We start from the raw sequence: 18,340 nt of genomic DNA on the forward strand, positions 1-18,340 counted from the left end.
CCCAAATCCTCTCGGTCTACTGACTGAAATGCCTATTCTGTCCCATATCTTTTCTCTGACATATAGCTGGTTTAGTTTTGTATGTTTTTAAAAATTTCACCTGCCTATTCTCTGCTCTCCCGGCCTGGCCTTTTCAGGATGGCTATATATACGTACTCACATAGAAAAAAGCTCCCGCCCTTCTTTGTTCCTCTCTTTTGATCATTAAATGCATATGTATAATGCTGAAAGTGCTTTGGGTATTGTCAACTCTGTCATGCAATTGGTGATTTTAGTGGGGAAAAGTGCTTTTCTGAAAGGGCCACTTAATTTAAGTAGCCCAACATAGATAGACCATCAGCTTGCTCTCTCTGTTTGCCTTACTTTGCCCCTATTATTTTGTCTCTCTGTAATCTTTTATTTATTTTTAAAAATCTATTAGGTACTTTCTATATGCCATGAATTATACTATACTTGTGGTTCAGTAGTGACACAATATTGCTGTTTCTCTCTAACTCCAAGATATTTAAAAAGCCTAATGAAGAAAGTGATGTTAAAAAAACACACAAAAACAAACAGCTGTAAGAGGAAGTTGATTTTTTTCCCTTATCCCTCGAGGTTTTATTATTTGGGAAGAAATTGGTGGTGAGAGGGCCAGTATTGCTAGTCAGAGATTCCTTCTTCACCTTAGTTCCTGCCCTGTATAGCAGGGGCTAGTACCCCCATACCTTCTCACACTTATTTTCTTGCCTCGGGGCTCCCCCCAACCAAAAGGGAGTCTGTCACTGTAATTAAGCAGTCTGTAATCAACAAAGTCCCATTAAGAAATAATGAGGCCAGTAATGCAATGGGTGCTATTGATGGGGGATTAGTGAAACTCATGTGGTTTCCTACAACTCCCCCACTTTCTGAGGAAGTGGGGGTGGAGAAACTGTTGACTTGGTTTAGCATTAATGAAGTCTTAGTGTTAATACCCGTGCTCCCCTCCACACTCCAGAATTAAACTCCTTACTGAAGATGGATGTGTTGGATGGGACATGGCTCCCCACCATGTATGTGAGCACCTTGCTGGCAGGGTCATATTACAATCATTTCTATATTCCCAGTCTTGTACCTTATAAGTGCCCAGTAAATGTTCCATGAATTCTTGGAGAGGATGGGCTAGAAATACAAATTGAGCATAAGAGTCAAGTGCCCTGCCCTAGCTGGTTTGGCTCAGTGGATAGAGCGTCAGCCTGTGGACTGAAAGGTTCCAGGTTCGATTCCGGTCAAGGGCATATGCCTGGGTTGTGGGCTCGATCCCCAGTAGGGGGCGTGCAGGAGGCACCCAATCAGTGATAATCTCTCATCTTTGATGTTTCACTCTCTCTCTCTCTCCCTTCCTCTCTGAAATCAACAAAAATATATTAAAAAAAAAAAAAGAGTCAAGTGCCCTGCATTTTTGCTCAAGACTTTGGCAAGTAAATTGTGGTTCCATTAGCATCTGGGTAAATATCACTGACTGAAGAGGCTCTTGGTACTAAGGACCATAAGCTCTTTTTATACGTCTCCCTTGTTGAGTCCTAGTTTTTATTATAAGTACCTGCAAATAAGGGCATAAGTTCTTGGAGGACAATGACCATTTTTACACAGTTTTATGTTCCACGGAGGGTATGTAAAGTGCTCATGTTTCCCTTGCAGCAGCATATGGGGAAACTGCCGTTGCAGGAAGTCAGTGAAGATCCCAAGAATATCCCTTTCTGTTCATTTTACTGAGTCCACTGAAACAATGAAAGGACTAAATAATTGAAGATTAAAAATCTAGAGGTTCACGAAAGGCTTTATGCGATCTTCTATGTCAGGGGAGCTTGCTCTGTATTAAGATGTAGTTCATCCACTTGCCTAAAGTGAACCCCGTGGAGTCTAAAGAGGCTTCTATGTAGAATCAGGAGAATGATTTCCAAAAGTGCCTTTCAACCAAAGGCTCCTAGAAGCTTGTGCAACCTGAGTATTTCTTGAACGTATAGTTTTTTGTTTTGTTTTTAAGAGTTGGGTGGACCATGCCTTGGCCGTTGTGACTCAGTTAGTTGAGCATCGTCCTATGTACTGAAAGGTCGCCAGTTTGATTTTCAGTCAGGGCACATTGGAGGCAACCAATCGATGTTTCTCTCACATCTGTGTTTCTCTCCCTCTCCCTTTCTCTCTCTCTAAAATCAATTAAAAAAAAATATTTTTTTTAAAAAAAAGAGTTGGGTGGACCAATCAGGCAACTGAAAGATACAAGTTCATATAATTCATTCCTCTACTTTGACAACACTGCCTCTAAGTTGTACGTCTTCTTCTTAAACAAAGAAAGAGTTTATAACTTCATTCAAGGTAGAAAGTTCTTCTAAAGAAAGAGTCAATATGGGGTGGAGGTTAAAGGCACAAGTTTCGAGTTACATAGGTCTGGGTTTCAGTCCAGAAGAATCCCAATTCACTCTCTTGCTTATTAAGGCAAGTTAGTTAATCTTATCTTTGTGGTAAGAATACTGACCACAAAGGTTTGTGAGGGTTAAAAGAAAAGAATGTAAAGTACCTCCAAGCACTGAGCCTGGCTGATGGTGAATGCTCAAAAATGGCAGTTGAAATGAATAAAGCTAAATCTAGCTTCAGTCCCTCCTCTTCTAGCATGTGCTATGTGATTTTGCCTGAATTTATGTGAGCTTTGTGATTGTTCTCATGTGTCTTTGTTTGTGTTTTGTTTCCCTACTTGGACTGTAAGCGCCTCTGGAGCTGGTATTCTTTGACATTATTCTTTGATATTACTGAATTCCATAGAAGATTTTAGGGAAAGCTCCCTGCCCATGTATCAAATGATTATTATTGGCCCATTTGCCATTTCAAGTTTATGGAATGTATTACTTGATCTTCCATATCAGAGGAGCTTGCTCTGAATTAAGACATAGTTCATCTACTTTCCTTAAGCGCATCCAGTGGAGTCCAAAAAGCCTTACATGTATTTTAAAGAAAAAAAAGGTCAGGAACATAGGTGCACACTGCAGATTGTAGGGAAGAAGAGGAAGTCTGTAGAGTGGAACAGGGCTGGATGAGAAAATTGGGCTTCTTAGACTTGGCTGAGCCACACACTGAATAGAACCTCTCTTCCAGGACTGCAGGCATGAGCTTTGCAAGTTTGAAAACACAACCACTGGCCTGAAATCTCAGCTGCAGAGTGATCCTGGTGCTAGAGTTCCTTTCCACAATCACCTTCCCTTCCCCAAACTAGAGAGTTCCCTTTCCCCTTCTTTCTTCTTCTGATGAAGATATAATCCTGGCAAAAGTTGATTATCTCGTACTTATTGTCTTTTTTTGCCATTATCTCTGTGTTGCCCATTTTTGTAATATTTGCAGTAAATGTTTTGTCCTGGTCTGGCTTGTTCCTGTCACCCTGCATCCTTGGGTGTGGCCATCTCCTTGCTCTATCATTTGGTGAGGGTTAGAATAAAACAAACTCCTCATGATATCCACTCCTCCTAGGGAAACCCTTCATGCTAGATCAGACCCCTCAGAGAACACCGTTCCACATTGCATCAGAAATCTCCTACTTTGGCTATCAGTGTCATTGTTTGCTACCAGAAGTATGGACAACTGAGACTACAGAGAACCCTTCCTAAAAGGGTAAAAGGCCTGGAAGCCTTTGGTTTAAATGACGTGGAACTCCATCCCTAAGAACTTATAAGGTATAAATGCCTCTCCCAACCCTCATCCTCCTTGCCCCACTATGTCAGTATTTTACTTACTAAAGAATATTTAGCAATACTGCTCACCTTCACCTAGCAGCATATTGGCTGGTACTATAACATGTCTCCCAAGGGGATAGGTTCATTTGGACAGTAGAAAGCCTTTGCTATTCAGGATATGGGAATGGGGGAAATGGAACCAGAAAAGGTTATATGGGACAATGAGAGAAGGAAGGGAGAAACACCCAAAGTAAAACTGACCTGCCATAAGCAGGATATAAGACTCCCCAAACTGAGGCTTTTGTAACATGAATGATGACTATTAAAGCCAAAAGGCCCTTACTTTCAAAAAGGGATAGTCCTAAACCTACCAAGCAAAGGAGAATCCGTAATAATCTTTTGTAGCAGAAAGTCCCTCTGAAGTTTAACCTTAATCTCTCCAGTGCTCTTTTTTTGCCTATATTAATGTGTTGCTTTGTAATCGTTCTTAGGTTGCTTTATTGTGTATCTTTTCCCTTCACAGGTTAATTCCTCCTGGGAAGGACCTGACTCTTTAGGGCAATTTTTTAATCTCCTCAGAGGAGCTTGCTCTGTATTAAGGCCCTGCTAGAGCTCAAGAGCAATGATCAGTCAACCACAGTTGAAGCACAGAAAACATAATAATCAACTCCCTGCATCTGAGGGCTTTGCTCTAGACTACGATATAATCCAACCATTTTTAAAAATATATATTTTTATTGATTTCAGAGAGGAAGGGAGAGGGAGAGAGAGATAGAAACACCAATGATGAGAGAGAATCATCGATTGGCTGCCTCCTACACGCCCCACATTGGAGATCAAGCCCACAACTCAAGCATATGCCCTGACTGGGAATCAAACTGTGAGCTCTTGGTTCATAGGTCGATGCTCAACCACTGAGCAACACTAGCCAGGCCCAACCATTTTCTTTTCAGAAGACAAATGTTCTCTGAAGGAGTCTGTGTGATTTTAAAGAGAAAGGGCAGACGGAGCTGTAGAATCAGGTATCACTTTGCCTTTTATCTGAGCCTGTGAAAGGGGAAAAGAAGGGAACTCTTCTCTGAGATGGCTGAGCAAGCAGTAGAGAAAGAGCTTTAAGATTCATAGTGGAAAGAGGCTATGCTTATCAGAGCTTTCCTTAGAGGAACTCAACTATCCTCGTTTTAACCTATTCCCATTCCTTGCCATTCCCACCTGTAATTCTGTCTTGGCAAGAACCTCACACTGAATGTTCTCAAAATACTTTGTAAACTTTAATTAGTTCTGTGGGAAGGAAGGCCAAAAGAGATGATGGTGGTGGGGGCGGAGGGAAGGTAAAGGAGAAGATAGGCAACCAGAGCAGATATGCAGCTTACTAAAGGCCTTTCGGTACAGGAGGAACTCCTGAGTCCCGAGTTTTGGTAAAAATTCCTTAGCCCTCCAGATTCCTAAACAGGTAGTGGGCTCATTCTACTAACCTACTTTGCTAGGGTGTTGTTGATGAATGCTTATAAACCCTAACCTAGATGATAGGTTTGGAAGATTGTTAAGGAAAGCATGTCATTAAGTCCCTACTCACCCCCTCCTCGACAAAAAGCCCTGAAGGGAAGTGGGTGTTAGCCAGAACTGGAGGGTCACCACTTCAATGGGAAGAACTGAGATTCAACAACTGGAGGAATTTTCCAAGAGGGAGGGAAATCCAGGGCACATGTTGGGGGTGAGGGGTGGGCCTGGGTGGAAATGCCTAAAATAGGTGGTGACACATGGTCAGGTAGTCCAGAAAAGATCATCAAGAAATCATTGTGGATGTTTGTTTTCCTAAAATTCAGGACACAATTTTGGTGGTAGTTACTTTTCCTGCCATTCTAAGATCAGAAAACCTCTTTAAGGCCTATCACGAGAGAATTGGGTATGCGGACATTAGGGGCATGGTTTGAGCCTGGGATTGGTCTATGCTTTGCTAAGAGAAGTAGCTAATAATTAAGCTCTGAAGTCAGAGACCTAGGTCTGAAGTCTTCTTTGCCACTTCCATCACTTTGAACTTCATTAAGTTACCTAACTTCTCTAAGCCTTGATTTCCTCATCTATAAAATGGGTCCAATAATAGTACTTAATTCAAAGGCTGTGAGAGTTAAATACAGCAATTCAGGTGAGACCTTAGCATAGAGCCTAACATGTAGTAAGCACCTGATTCATTTTAGCTGCCATCATTACCTAACTTTTTCCTCTATACAGGTTACCCACTTTGGAGTTTATGCATGGTCATTTCTTTGGTCAGTTCCTGATCTTCTCTGGTCTCTTAACTATCTTCTCCCAACTTTAATGAGAAGTCGGGGAGCACTAATATCAAATTCTTTTTCATGTCAGTTAGGACAAAGCAGAATTAGGAAGGTCAACCTGCAGTTGTAAAAAAGATTACCTAGATTAACACAGCTCTACACACTAGATGTGTGCTCATAAAGGCTGATAAGTGGCCATTTTTTTGTTGGATAATTTCTAGATAACTTTCTTTATGATGCTAAAGTAATATTCTCATAGAAACAAGAATCACAGTTAAGGGAAAAGGAACTACTATTTGAATGTAAGACACTTTCCATATCCAAGTCTAATTGAATCCTCCCAGTCACCCAATAAATAGGTCCTTATTATTCCCATTTTATGGATTAAATAACTGAAACTCAGAGAGGTTAAGTGGTTCATTCAGCATCACTCTTCTAGGAATGGTGAAACCTAAATGTGAATATAGTTCTGGCTCCTAAACCTGTCCATTTTCTACTACATCCCAATCAAAGGAGTATTCTGTTTTTTTCAATGGTCAATCTGTATGCATTTAAATCTCATAACGAAATTACAGAAGAACTTGCTCCATCAAGCCATAAGATCTTGAGTATTAATTTATTTAAAAATCTTTCCCCTTATGACTTAAAATATATTTTAATATTCCTTTAGTATGGTGTGTCAAAGCTGAATGTTGCTAGATAATAAAAAGAACATAGTATATGGTGCCATTTACATAAAACTCTATAAAATGCAAGCTATTCCATAGTGGCGAAGTCAGATCAATGGTTGCCTGGACAAGGCTAAGGGTTGGAGGAGGAGATGGCAGAGAAGCAAGAAGGAACTTCTGGGGGTGATGCATATGTTTATTATCTTGACTGTGATGCTGCTTTTATAAATGTATACTTATGTCAACATTTATAAATAAATAAAAATCTGACTATATTAATCATCTACATACAGAAGTAATGCTGCATTAAAAGTAAAAACAGGGTACATATGTAATACTTTCAATAATAAAGTTTTTTTTTAAGAAAAGTAAAAACAGAGTACTAATTTCCCTAAATCTCATTGTATATAAAAACATCTACACACCAGAGTGAAGCTGCCGCACGGCCCAAGGAAAACGGCTGTCTTACAAGTCCCTTTTCCCTAGCTTCTAGTGCAGCACCTGGGACAGAAATTCTCAAAATATGGTCAATGGAACTGGATGTTTCTTTGGGAATTTGCACTAATTCCATAAAATTCAAATATTGAAGCAGCTTGCTAAATATTCATCAGATTGGCTGAACTGGAAGAGCCATGTCAAGAAGCCTTTGCAGATGTCTGAGTTCTTAGTGATCCCAATTTTGCACTTAACCATAAGCCCAGGAAGAAATTACACTGATCTGCTAACTGAACTTGTTCTGGTATCAGCCAGCTTTGTGAATGCCCATGTCTAGTTGGAAGAAAGAGGTTCTAAGATAACTAAGGGATGATAAGACTATAAGAATAGCAAGCATTTAAGCTACAGATTGTAACTGGGGCTTACAATTGCAATATCGTTAATATTATACAGATAGGAAAGTACATGTACTAGCATTTTTAAACATCTTGCATCTTCTATTCATCCTCAACAGATAAACTTCCCTTCTACTCTCTTCTCCCAATTAAAAACATCTAATGCTAACTTCCACTTCACCCCACCCCCCTTGCCTTTAAACTTTATTATAACCACATAGTCTTTCCTCTAAGTATTTTATATTAATCAGAGGAATATATGACCTTACTATTTTTGGATTGACCTCTCCACTTCTGTTCTCACTCCATCTCCTTCCTCTTTCACCTGTCCTTGACCCATGTTCTCATTTTTCTCACCCAAAATGAACCTTTCCTTGAATCTCTTTCCCCTAAAACTTTTTCAATTCCCTTTAACTCTTCAACACATCATGTTTCCAAAGCCTATTTCTCCTGTGTTCCCTATCCCAGTTTATGGAGTCACTATCCACATAGTCTCTCAAGCTAAAAACTTTGCAATTATCCTTAATTCTCTCTTTCTTCCATATCAAGTTGATCACCAAGGCTGTGAACTAGCTCTTGATTACATTTCTGCTCTCTGCCCTGTTTTGGTTCAAACTCTGATTACCATTACACTGAACTATTGCAACAATCACCATACACTTCTTTCTACCAAATATCTTCCATTCTCCAGCAACTTCCACACCACCACTACCACAAGAATTATTATAGGAAGGAGGTAGAGGCAGAGTTCATCCAAAATAGTAGTTAATCTAAAACATCAGTTAATCCAAATAATAGAAAAAGAACAAATATCATTTGCATTTGTCTTTGGGGTATATTACCCTATAACTGCAGATTATTCACTTGATGAACTTTCTCTTGCACATTTGAAAAAGTAGTGTTGTTAACTTCACATCCATTGCCTAGGACTGCCCAGTAGAAATTGCTGCCTGTGTAGTCATGACAAATGTTTATTGGCCTCTACTAACTAGATGCCAATTATTGCTCTGGGTACAGCAGATACAAAGATAAATAAAATTTGACTCCTTTCCTGAATGAGCTTATTTATAGAGAGGTGGTAGAGAGATTTTTCAAAAAACTTTAAAGCAACATTATAGCCCTAACCGGTTTGGCTCAGTGGATAGAGCGTCGGCCTGCAGACTTCAGGGTCCCAGGTTTGATTCCGGTCAAGAGCATGTACCTTGGTTGTGGGCACATGCCCAGTAGGAGGTGTGCAGGAGGCAGCTGATCGATGTTTCTCTCTCATCGATGTTTCTAACTCTGTATCTCTCTCCCTTCCTCTCTGCAAAAAATCAATAAAATATATTTTTTTAAAAACTAAAAAAAACACATTATAAAAGTTAAAATGGAATTATAAATAAAAGGCAATGGGCACACAGAGGAGGGAGCGTCTAACTCTTTGGAGGGGAATGCATCAACCTAGTCTTCTCAGAGTGGTGATTATTTAGGCAGTATTAAAATGCAAGTAAAAAGCTTTCATTAGAAAGAAGCTTATGGCCTCACAGGGAGCATGGGACAATAGGACGCTCAGTGTGGCAGCTGCCTAGGGTGAGGCTGGGGAGCTGGTTTGAAGGGCAATTAGTGCCATACCCAAGTGCTTGGCCTTTTTCCCATCAGTGAGCAGAGCCAAAGTTTGAGCAAAGGAGTGACCCAATCATATTTATATTTTAGAAAGATAGTTCTTGTGGTGGTAGTGTGGAAATTGCCTGGAGAATGGAAGACACCTGGTAGAAAGAGTGTATGGTGGTTGTTTCAATAATTTTCTGTATATTATGATATTTTGGCATCTTAAGAAAACCTTTTTAGCTGGGGAGAAACTGCCCCTCTGAGGCTAGTCAGTTCTTAGAGATAGACAAGAGCCCATCTTAGAGCCCATCTTTGATATGCAAACTAACTAATCCAGAGCCATACCTCCTCTAGCTAGCCAATGCACCCAGGAGGCAATGTTCCTCCACTTTAATCATCCCAGGGCCAGGTACCAGGGAATTTAGACCACTCCTATAGCTCAAAGCCTGTCAAAATTATTCACACTAGGCCAGTGATGGCGAACCTATGACACGCTTGTCAGAGGTGACACGCGAACTCATTTTTTTGGTTGATTTTTCTTTGTTAAATGGCATTTAAATATATAAAATAAGTATCAAAAATATGTCTTTGTTTTACTATGGTTGCAAATATCAAAAAATTTCTATATGTGACACGGCACCAGAGTTAAGTTAGGGTTTTTCAAAATGCTGACACGCCGAGCTCAAAAGGTTCGCCATCACTGCACTAGGCAATCCTAAATTGTTCACCCTGCCCTGTCTTGACTTTTGCATGGAAAACCCAATAAAGGCCATGGCCTAAGCCTTTCCGTTGATCCTGTTTTCTGCCTCCTGACCACCCTAGTGCTTTTCCACGTGGCCCTGCATGGTGTGCTGTGTCTCCTGTTTCTAGGACTTGTGAGCATAATAAACTTTGTTTTCCTGAGTTTCTCTTCTGTCTCCTCTTGTGGCCCCACCTGACTGACCATCTCATAAACAAAATACAAAACAATAAACCTAACTAAGGAGACAAAAACTTGTAACCTGAAACTACAAAGCATGGCTGAAATAAATTAAAGAAAACATATAAATGGAAAGTCATCCCATATTCATGGATTAGAAAAAGTAATATTAAAATGTCAATACTGCCCTAGCCGGTTTGGCTCAGTGGATAGAGCATCGGCCTATGGACTGAAGGGTCCCAGGTTCGATTCTGGTCAAGGGCACGTACCTCGGTTGCAGACCCCTCCCTGGCCTAGGCCCTGTTCAGGGCTCGTGCAAGAGGCAACCAATCAATGTGTTTCTCTCACACTGATGTTTCTCCCTGTCTTTCCCTCTCTCTTCCACTCTCTCTAAAAAATCAATGGAAAAATATCCTTGGGTGAGGATTTAAAAACAAACAAACAAACAAACAAATAAATAAATAAAGTGTAATTAAAATGTCAATACTACCTACATGACCTATAGATTCAATGTATTCTCTATCAAAATCCCAATGGCATTTTTTGCAGAGAGAGAAAATAGCCATTCTAAAATTTATATGTAATCCCAAAGGACCCCCAAATAGCTAAAACAATTTTGACAAAGAAAAACAAAACTGGAGGCCTTACACATCCTGATTTTAAAATATATTACCAAGCTATAATAATAAAAAAAAAAGTGCTACTGGCATAAAGATCAGAAAGAGAACCCAGTAATAAATCCTCACATATATAGTCAAATGAACTTTGACAAAGGTGCCAAGGCTATACAAATGGTGTTGAGAAGATTGGCTATCCACATGCAAAAGAATAAAGTTGGACCTTTACCTTACACCATATAAACAATAAACTCAAAATGAATTAAATCCCTAAATGTAAGACCTTAAACTATAAAACTCCTAGAAGAAAACATAGAGACAAAGCTTTATGATGTATTTGATAATGCATTCTTGGATGTTACACCAAAAGCATAAGAAACAAAGACAAAAATATACAAATGGAACCACATCAAACTTAAAAACTTCTGTGCAGCAAAAGAAACAATAAGCACATTGAAAAGGTCTGTTGGGTGAAAATATTTGCAAACCATATATAATAGGTTGATATCTAGGACATATATAAAGAACATCAGGATTCATTGATAACAAGAAATCCCCAAACAGTCCAATTAGAAAATGGGCAAAAGACTTTGTCCCCTGTGAGGTGGCTCAATTGGTTGGAGCATTCCCGGTACACCAAAAAGCTGCAGGTAACATTTCTGATCAGGGCACATACCTAGGTTGTAGGTTTGATCCTGGTTGGGGTGCATAAGGGAGGCAAATGATCAAAGTTTCTATCTCACATCAATGTCTCCTCTCTCTCCACCCCCCTCAGGTGAGGATTAAAAAAAAAAGAAAAAAATGGGCAAAAGATTTTAATAGACTTTTTTTTCAAAAAAGATATATATATATATATATATACACACATATATATACACATATATATGTGTGTGTATATATATATATGGCAAACAAGCATATGGAAAGATGCTAAACATTATAATCATTAGGGAAATGCAAATCAAAACCCCAATGAGCTATTGCTTCCCACCTTTTAGGATGGCCATAATAAAAAAACAAACGGAAAGTAATAGGTATTAGTGAAGATATAAAGAAATTGGAAATTTTGTGCCCTGTTGATGGGAATGTAAAATGGTACAGCCACTTTGTATGGTACACCTCCAAACAGTATGAAAGGTTCCTTGAAAATTAAAATAGAACTGTCATATGACCCAACAATCCCTTCAAAAGAGTTGAAAATAAGATCTTAGATATTTGCATACCCATTGCACATCTATGTTTATTGTAGCATTATTCATAACAACCAAGATATGGACACCATCTAAATGTCCATCAACAAAAGAATGGATAAAGAAAATGAAGTACATATACACAAGAGAATATTATTCAGCCTTAATAAAAAGAAGGAAATCTTGTCATATGCTGCAATATGGATGAACCTTGAGGACATTATGCTAAGTTAAGTCACAAAAAGGCAAAACTTACATGACTTCACTTTTATGAGATATCTAAAATGGTCAAACTTAGAAACATAAAGTAGAATAGTGATTGCCAGAGGCTGGGAGGAGGAAAAGAGGAATTTTTCAATAGGTATATAATTTCAGTTTTACAAGATGAAAAAGTTCTAGAGATCTTTTTGCACAACAGTGACCTGTACACTTAAGGTTAAATGGTTATTTTATATTATGTGTTTTTGACCACACACACACACACACACACACACACACACACGGAATTAATATAATTTCTGGATGATAGGATATACATATCATCAATTTTAGAAAATAAAGCTAAATTGTTTCCAAAGTTGTTGTGCCAATTACACTCTCACTAACAGTGCACATCATCTTCACCAACATTTGGTATTGTTATGCTTTTAAAAGTTTGCCTACCTGATGGATTATTTTAATTTACTTTTTCATTTACTTTTTTTTTCATCCTCACCTGAGGATATGCTTTCTTATTGATTTTTACAGAGAGAGGAAGGGAGAGGGAGAGAGAGAGAGAAACATTGATGTGAGAGAAAAACATTGATCATTTGCCTCCTGTATAAGCCCTGACTGCAGGATGGAACCTGAAACCTGGGTATGTGCCCTTACTGGGAATCGAACCCCAGACCCTTTGTTGCAAGTGACAGTACTCCAACCAACTGAGCAACACTGCCCAGGGCTAATTTGAATTTATTGATTACTGGAGAGTCTGAGCATCTTTTCACATGTTTATTGGTTATTTAGATTTCCACTTAAGTGAATGGCCTATTCATGTCTTTTGCCCATTTTTTAGTTATTCTGTTTGTCTTTTCTTATTGTCTTTTCTTATTTGTCTTTTCTTATATATTCTTATACAAATCCTTTATAGGTCATTAGCAGCAAAAATCTCCATTTGTGGCTTGTCTTGTCACTTTTTAAATGGAGGCCTTTAAAGAAAACAAGTTTTTTATCTATTCAAATTTATCTATCCTCTCCATTATAATTTATTTATATCTTGTTTTAAGAAATCTTACCCTACCCTAAAGTCATAAAGACATTCTATGTTTTCTCCTTAAAAATTAGGTGGTATGCCCTAACCAGTTTGGCCCAGTGGATAGAGCGTTGGCCCACGGACTGAAGGGTCCTGGGTTCAATTCTGGTCAAGGGCACATACCGCGGTTGCAGGCTTGATCACTGACCCTGGTCAGGGTGCAACCAGTTGATGTGACTCTTTCACATTGATGTTTCTCTCTGTGTGTCTCTCCTTCTCCCTTCCACTCTCTCTAAAAATCAATGGAAAAAATATTCTTGGGTGAGGATTAATACACACACACACACACACACACACACACACACAAAAGTGGTGGAATTGAATTTTGAAGAGGTGTGAAAATTTGGAATCATCAAGAAAGGCTTTCCTTCTTTTATAGAAGGCAGATACCAAGATGGTCTATCTGCCTGGGTTAGAACAGCAGCTGCTGCAAAGAGAGTTGGTCTAATCTCAGAGGGGTTTTCTATCCAAAAGACTTTGCAAAGTTTCATTGGCTTATTGAAGCAATGGAGTCTATTTCATTTGTTTGGTAGCAGGGGTGGTTGCTTGGGGGTTGATGAACACTAGAGAGATTATAATTCAAGTGGGAGGAAAGAAGTGAAGAGGCAATAAACAGACAAAAAGACTCTTGAGTTCTTTGTGAACCTAAATATATCACTAACTGGCTGCAAGGCACAAACCAAAAATAAGTGTGTACAACTCTTTCTGCTTCTGCTTCCATAGGTATCCCTTACCCTTCACCTGGAACTTTCTATCTAGCAGAAATAAAACAATCCCAAGAGAATATGGCAAAACCACAGTGGAAGGATAAAAGGTAAAACATTGAAAGTTAGAAATATTCTACTTGAGGTCCAACAGAAATGAGGACACACCTTCCCTAGAGCCTTGGGAAGTTGGACTAAAATGGCTTTGAGTAGAGGAAGGAGGAGACCTCTGGAGCTGCTTGGATCTCTGGGGAGGACTTTTTTTGAGTCTTATGATTAGGTTAGCTGAAAAATCCTTCTTGTTCTACTTACTGCAGGGTGGCTGCCCCAAAGAGGAGGACGTTTTAGGAGCCAGTGGAGAAGGTTTGGGGAAGAAGAGGAGACAGAAAGCCTGTCCTCTAGATTAGAGCAGAAGAAGTGGAGTGATAAGAAAGCTCTAGAAAGACAGACAGAGCCTGGGGATGGATGACACTCCTGGCTCCTCCAAAGGCACATCAATCTTTAACTTTTCATCCTAGGCAAGTGAAGGGGAGCAAGAGAGTAAGGACAGTGTAGTGTAAATTATTACACAGCCCTTGGCTTTCAGAGTATCGCCAGTAAAAGAGATTTATGGAGTGAAACTTCGAGCATAGGTTTTTAGAAAATGCTCACACCACCTTCAGGCACACTTATCAACTACATTTGTGCACTCGTGCATGCACATCCCCCCTCTCCCACCATATGCATACACATACATTCATGCCCATAAAAACAGCATATATGCAATAATGTGCAATGTAATTCATTATACTTTACAGAAGTAATCCTGTCCACTCTTCTGTTCTTCTGTTTCCACAGACTCCAGGCTAGATCCAGCCACTGACATGGATTTTGTTCAGGTTGACACGGTATGAGAGGGGCACCTATAAAAGTAACAAGGGGTTGCAGAAATCTGCACTAAGGATTTTGAATATATTATGGTAAATGATTGTTCTCGACGAAGGACATAAGGAAAGCAGTGTTTCTTACAGGTATTCTGTCAACTATTCTACATAAGAGGGAGTGAAGTTTGATCACTAGAGACAGGAAGACTGAAAGGAGTCTATGCTTTGGGCAGATGCAGAAGGCAACTCGTGGAAACTTCAGCTAAAAAATTAGGACTGTAACTGCCAAAACCAGACTGATTGAACCTGGGGTATTGTGTATCTGTCTCCCATCTCCTTCTTTCTATTTCCAGTTTCCTGGGAGTTAGGATCTGCGGAAGAGGAACCTTTGATCTTACACCCTTGGGTGCTCTAATGAGGAAGCCTGCCATTCTGTTTGGATTTCTCAGGAGTCTGCTCAGGGGCTTGCAAACAAGGACTTCTAAGCCAAACCCATGGCTAAGTCTTGACTGATTTGAAGCTGCCTCTTCAACAAACTAAGAAAGGCAAAGGGGAAGGCAGACTTGGTTGTTGAGAGGGCAATCCAACCGTCCTCCCTCCCATGGTTGGCTCTTAACACCACCCAGCAGTGGTCATGACCTCTCTTTCCTAAAAGGCTTGCTTTCTTCACTTGATTTCAGTGCTAATGGTTGGGAAGTCGCTTCTGGCATTTAGCTTTCCTCCCTTATGCTTCAGGGCTAACAATATCTAGAACATGAAAGCAGAAGACATGTTTAAAAGCAACTGCAGAGTCATCATAGAGCCTTGTGATAGTTAAGGTCAGTTGTATTTGACATTTTTATTTGACATTTATTAGGTTGAACCACATGCAATTGCTACATATTTGACCATTTTGGCTTATAAAAATGATAATCTCATAAATTTCAGCTGAATATTAAGAACCTACTGTGTGCTTAATAAGACTATGGGGCAATTTGGTGTAATGATTAAAAACACAGAGCTCCATCGGGCAGTCTTGAATAGGTTCTGTAATTTTTATGTGTCTCTGTTTTGTCATCCTTAGAGTGGAGCTAATAATAGTACTTACCTCAGAGGTTTGCTGTGAGAATTAAATGAGCTGTCATATATAACACATTTAGAACAGTACCTAACTAGGACCATGCTCTATATAAATATTGACTATTGTTACATGCTGATCACTGTTATCTCATTTAATTTTATTGTTAAATAATTCAGGCATACAAAAGGGTATAGATAATAAGGAAATTAACATTTATATGTCCACTTTCCACCTTAGAAATAAACATTACAGATGTAATGGAAACCAATGGGTATACTATCCCTCTCACATTACTGTCCCTCTGTTCTCAAAGGTAGTCTCTGTTCTGAATTTCGTGCTTACCATGGACATTTTTATACTTTTACTACATATGTATGTAACATAAGCCGTATATAGTAGTGTTTCATGTTTCTTACTTTTTATAAGTGGTGCCATACCATACTTACCCTTCAATTTGCTTTATTGTGCAGTATTCCGTTTTTTACATTCATCTATGTGGATACATGAAGCTCTAATTTATTCATTTTAACTGCTGTATAGTATGCCAATGTAAAGAATGTGCCACAGTTTATTTAGCCATTCTCCTTTGGAAGAACATTGAGGTTGCTTCCAAATCTTTGCTATTACAAACTTATTTAATTAACTCAACCAATTTTGATTGAGTGCCTAATATTTCTGGGTACTCTTTTAGGTGAACAAAAACAAAACAAAACCCAAAACCACAAAAAAAACAACCTGTATCCTCAGGGAACTTACAGAGTAGTGGAAGAAAAATGGTTAACAAACATAATGAACATATTTTTTGTTGTTGTTAATCCTTACCCAAGGATATTTTTTCCACTAATTTTTAGAGAGAGTGGAAGGAAGGGGCGGGAGAGAATGGAATATCAGTGTGAGAGAGACACATCGATTGGTTGCCTCCCGCATGCACCCTGACCAAAGCTGAGGATGGAATCTGCAACCCAGGCACATGCCCCTTGTCCAGGAATAGAACCCATGACTCTTTGGTGTGCGGACCAACACTCTATCCACTGAACCACACCAACCAGGGCCATAATGAACATATTAAAGATGATACAGTACATCGGAAGTGCTATGAGAAAAAAAGCAAGATAAAGGGGCTGGGGAGGGCTAAGGTGGTCTGTGATTTAAACAGGGTGGTCAAGGAGGCCCTTACTGAGATGGTGACATTTGAACCAAGACCTGAAGGAAATCAGGGAGTGAGCCATGTAGTTATTTAGGGGAAGTATCAGGCAGAAAGAATGGTTAGTGAAAGGTCCAGGGTTGGAGAAATTCGACAATGAATAATCTAGTACATTGCTACCTTTTCCCATTTTGGGGGGGGGGAGAATTGCTGGGTTGTAGAGTATGTGTATCTTCAACAAAACTTGATATTGCCCTGATACACAGTTGGTTACAGTGCCGTCCCCATAAGCCAAGGTTGTGGGTTTGATCCCTAGTCAGGGCACATACGAGAAGCAACAGCAACCAATGAATGCATAAATAAGTGGAACAACAAATCAATGTTTCACTCTACATCTCTCTCTTTATCTCTCTCTAAAATAAATAAATAAAATTTTAAAAAAGAAAAGATAAATTTATTTTAAAAATAATTGATATTGCCAAATTGCTCTCCAATTTGTACTACCACCAGAAGTATGAAAGTTCCAATTGTTTCATACCTTTGTCAATACTTGGTGTCATCAAACTTGTGCATTTTGCCAGTGCAATGGTGTGAAATGATTTCTCATTGTGGTTTTAATATGTTTTTCTGACAACTAGAGAGTTGAACATCTTTCATATTTTTGTTGACCATTTAGGGTTCCTCTTTTGTTACTTTCCTGTTCATTATTTTTGCTCCTTTTTTTTAAATTGAGTTTTTGTCTCTTTTTTTCTTGCATATTAAGTTTCAAATACAAAACATCCCAAACAGAGGAAAGTGATCTATAATACCTACATTATATATTCAACTAAATAAGGAAAATACTATCATATTCTGTTTCTTTTACAATCAGTATAAAAGCCAGAAGAATCAGGACCAATTCTTTTCCAACAAGAGCAAAATTAAGTTTTGCTCAGTAAACTATTTGCCAAATTTTGGCTTTCATTTTGTTTAGCTAAAGTCATAGGAACAACTCTAATTTAGAACTTCCTAATTATCAGTGTCAGAAAGTTAATTAGAAAAATGAAAGGTATGAGTGGTAGCTCTATCTGGTGAAGTGTCTGATTTTCAGCAAGTGAAACATTTTCTGCTGTTTATCCAGAAGTGGGACTTGTCTCTTTCTTATTGATTTTTATGAGTCTTTTATAAAGGGTGAGGCAAAAATAGGTTTACAGTTGTGAGTACATGAAGCACAAAGTTTATTCTTGTATCATTATTTAATTATTGTATTATTTTCCATATGAACAACTGTAAACCTACTTTTGCCCCACCTTGTACATCTCAAATATTAATCCTTTGTCCAATCTCTGCATAGCAAATATCTTCTCCTAGCCTGAAATTTGTATATCCATTATATTTATAATGTTTTAAATGCCATAAAAATCATATTATTTGTATGCTGTTTTGAAGTGAATCAACACAGTATTTAATCTTAATTTCATCAAATTTCTCAAACTTTTCCTTATGGTTTGTGTTTTTCATATCTTGATTAG

The sequence above is a fragment of the Myotis lucifugus genome, unplaced genomic scaffold (assembly GCF_000147115.1).
Source record: "Myotis lucifugus unplaced genomic scaffold, Myoluc2.0 scaffold_160, whole genome shotgun sequence".
Classification (NCBI taxonomy): domain Eukaryota; kingdom Metazoa; phylum Chordata; class Mammalia; order Chiroptera; family Vespertilionidae; genus Myotis; species Myotis lucifugus.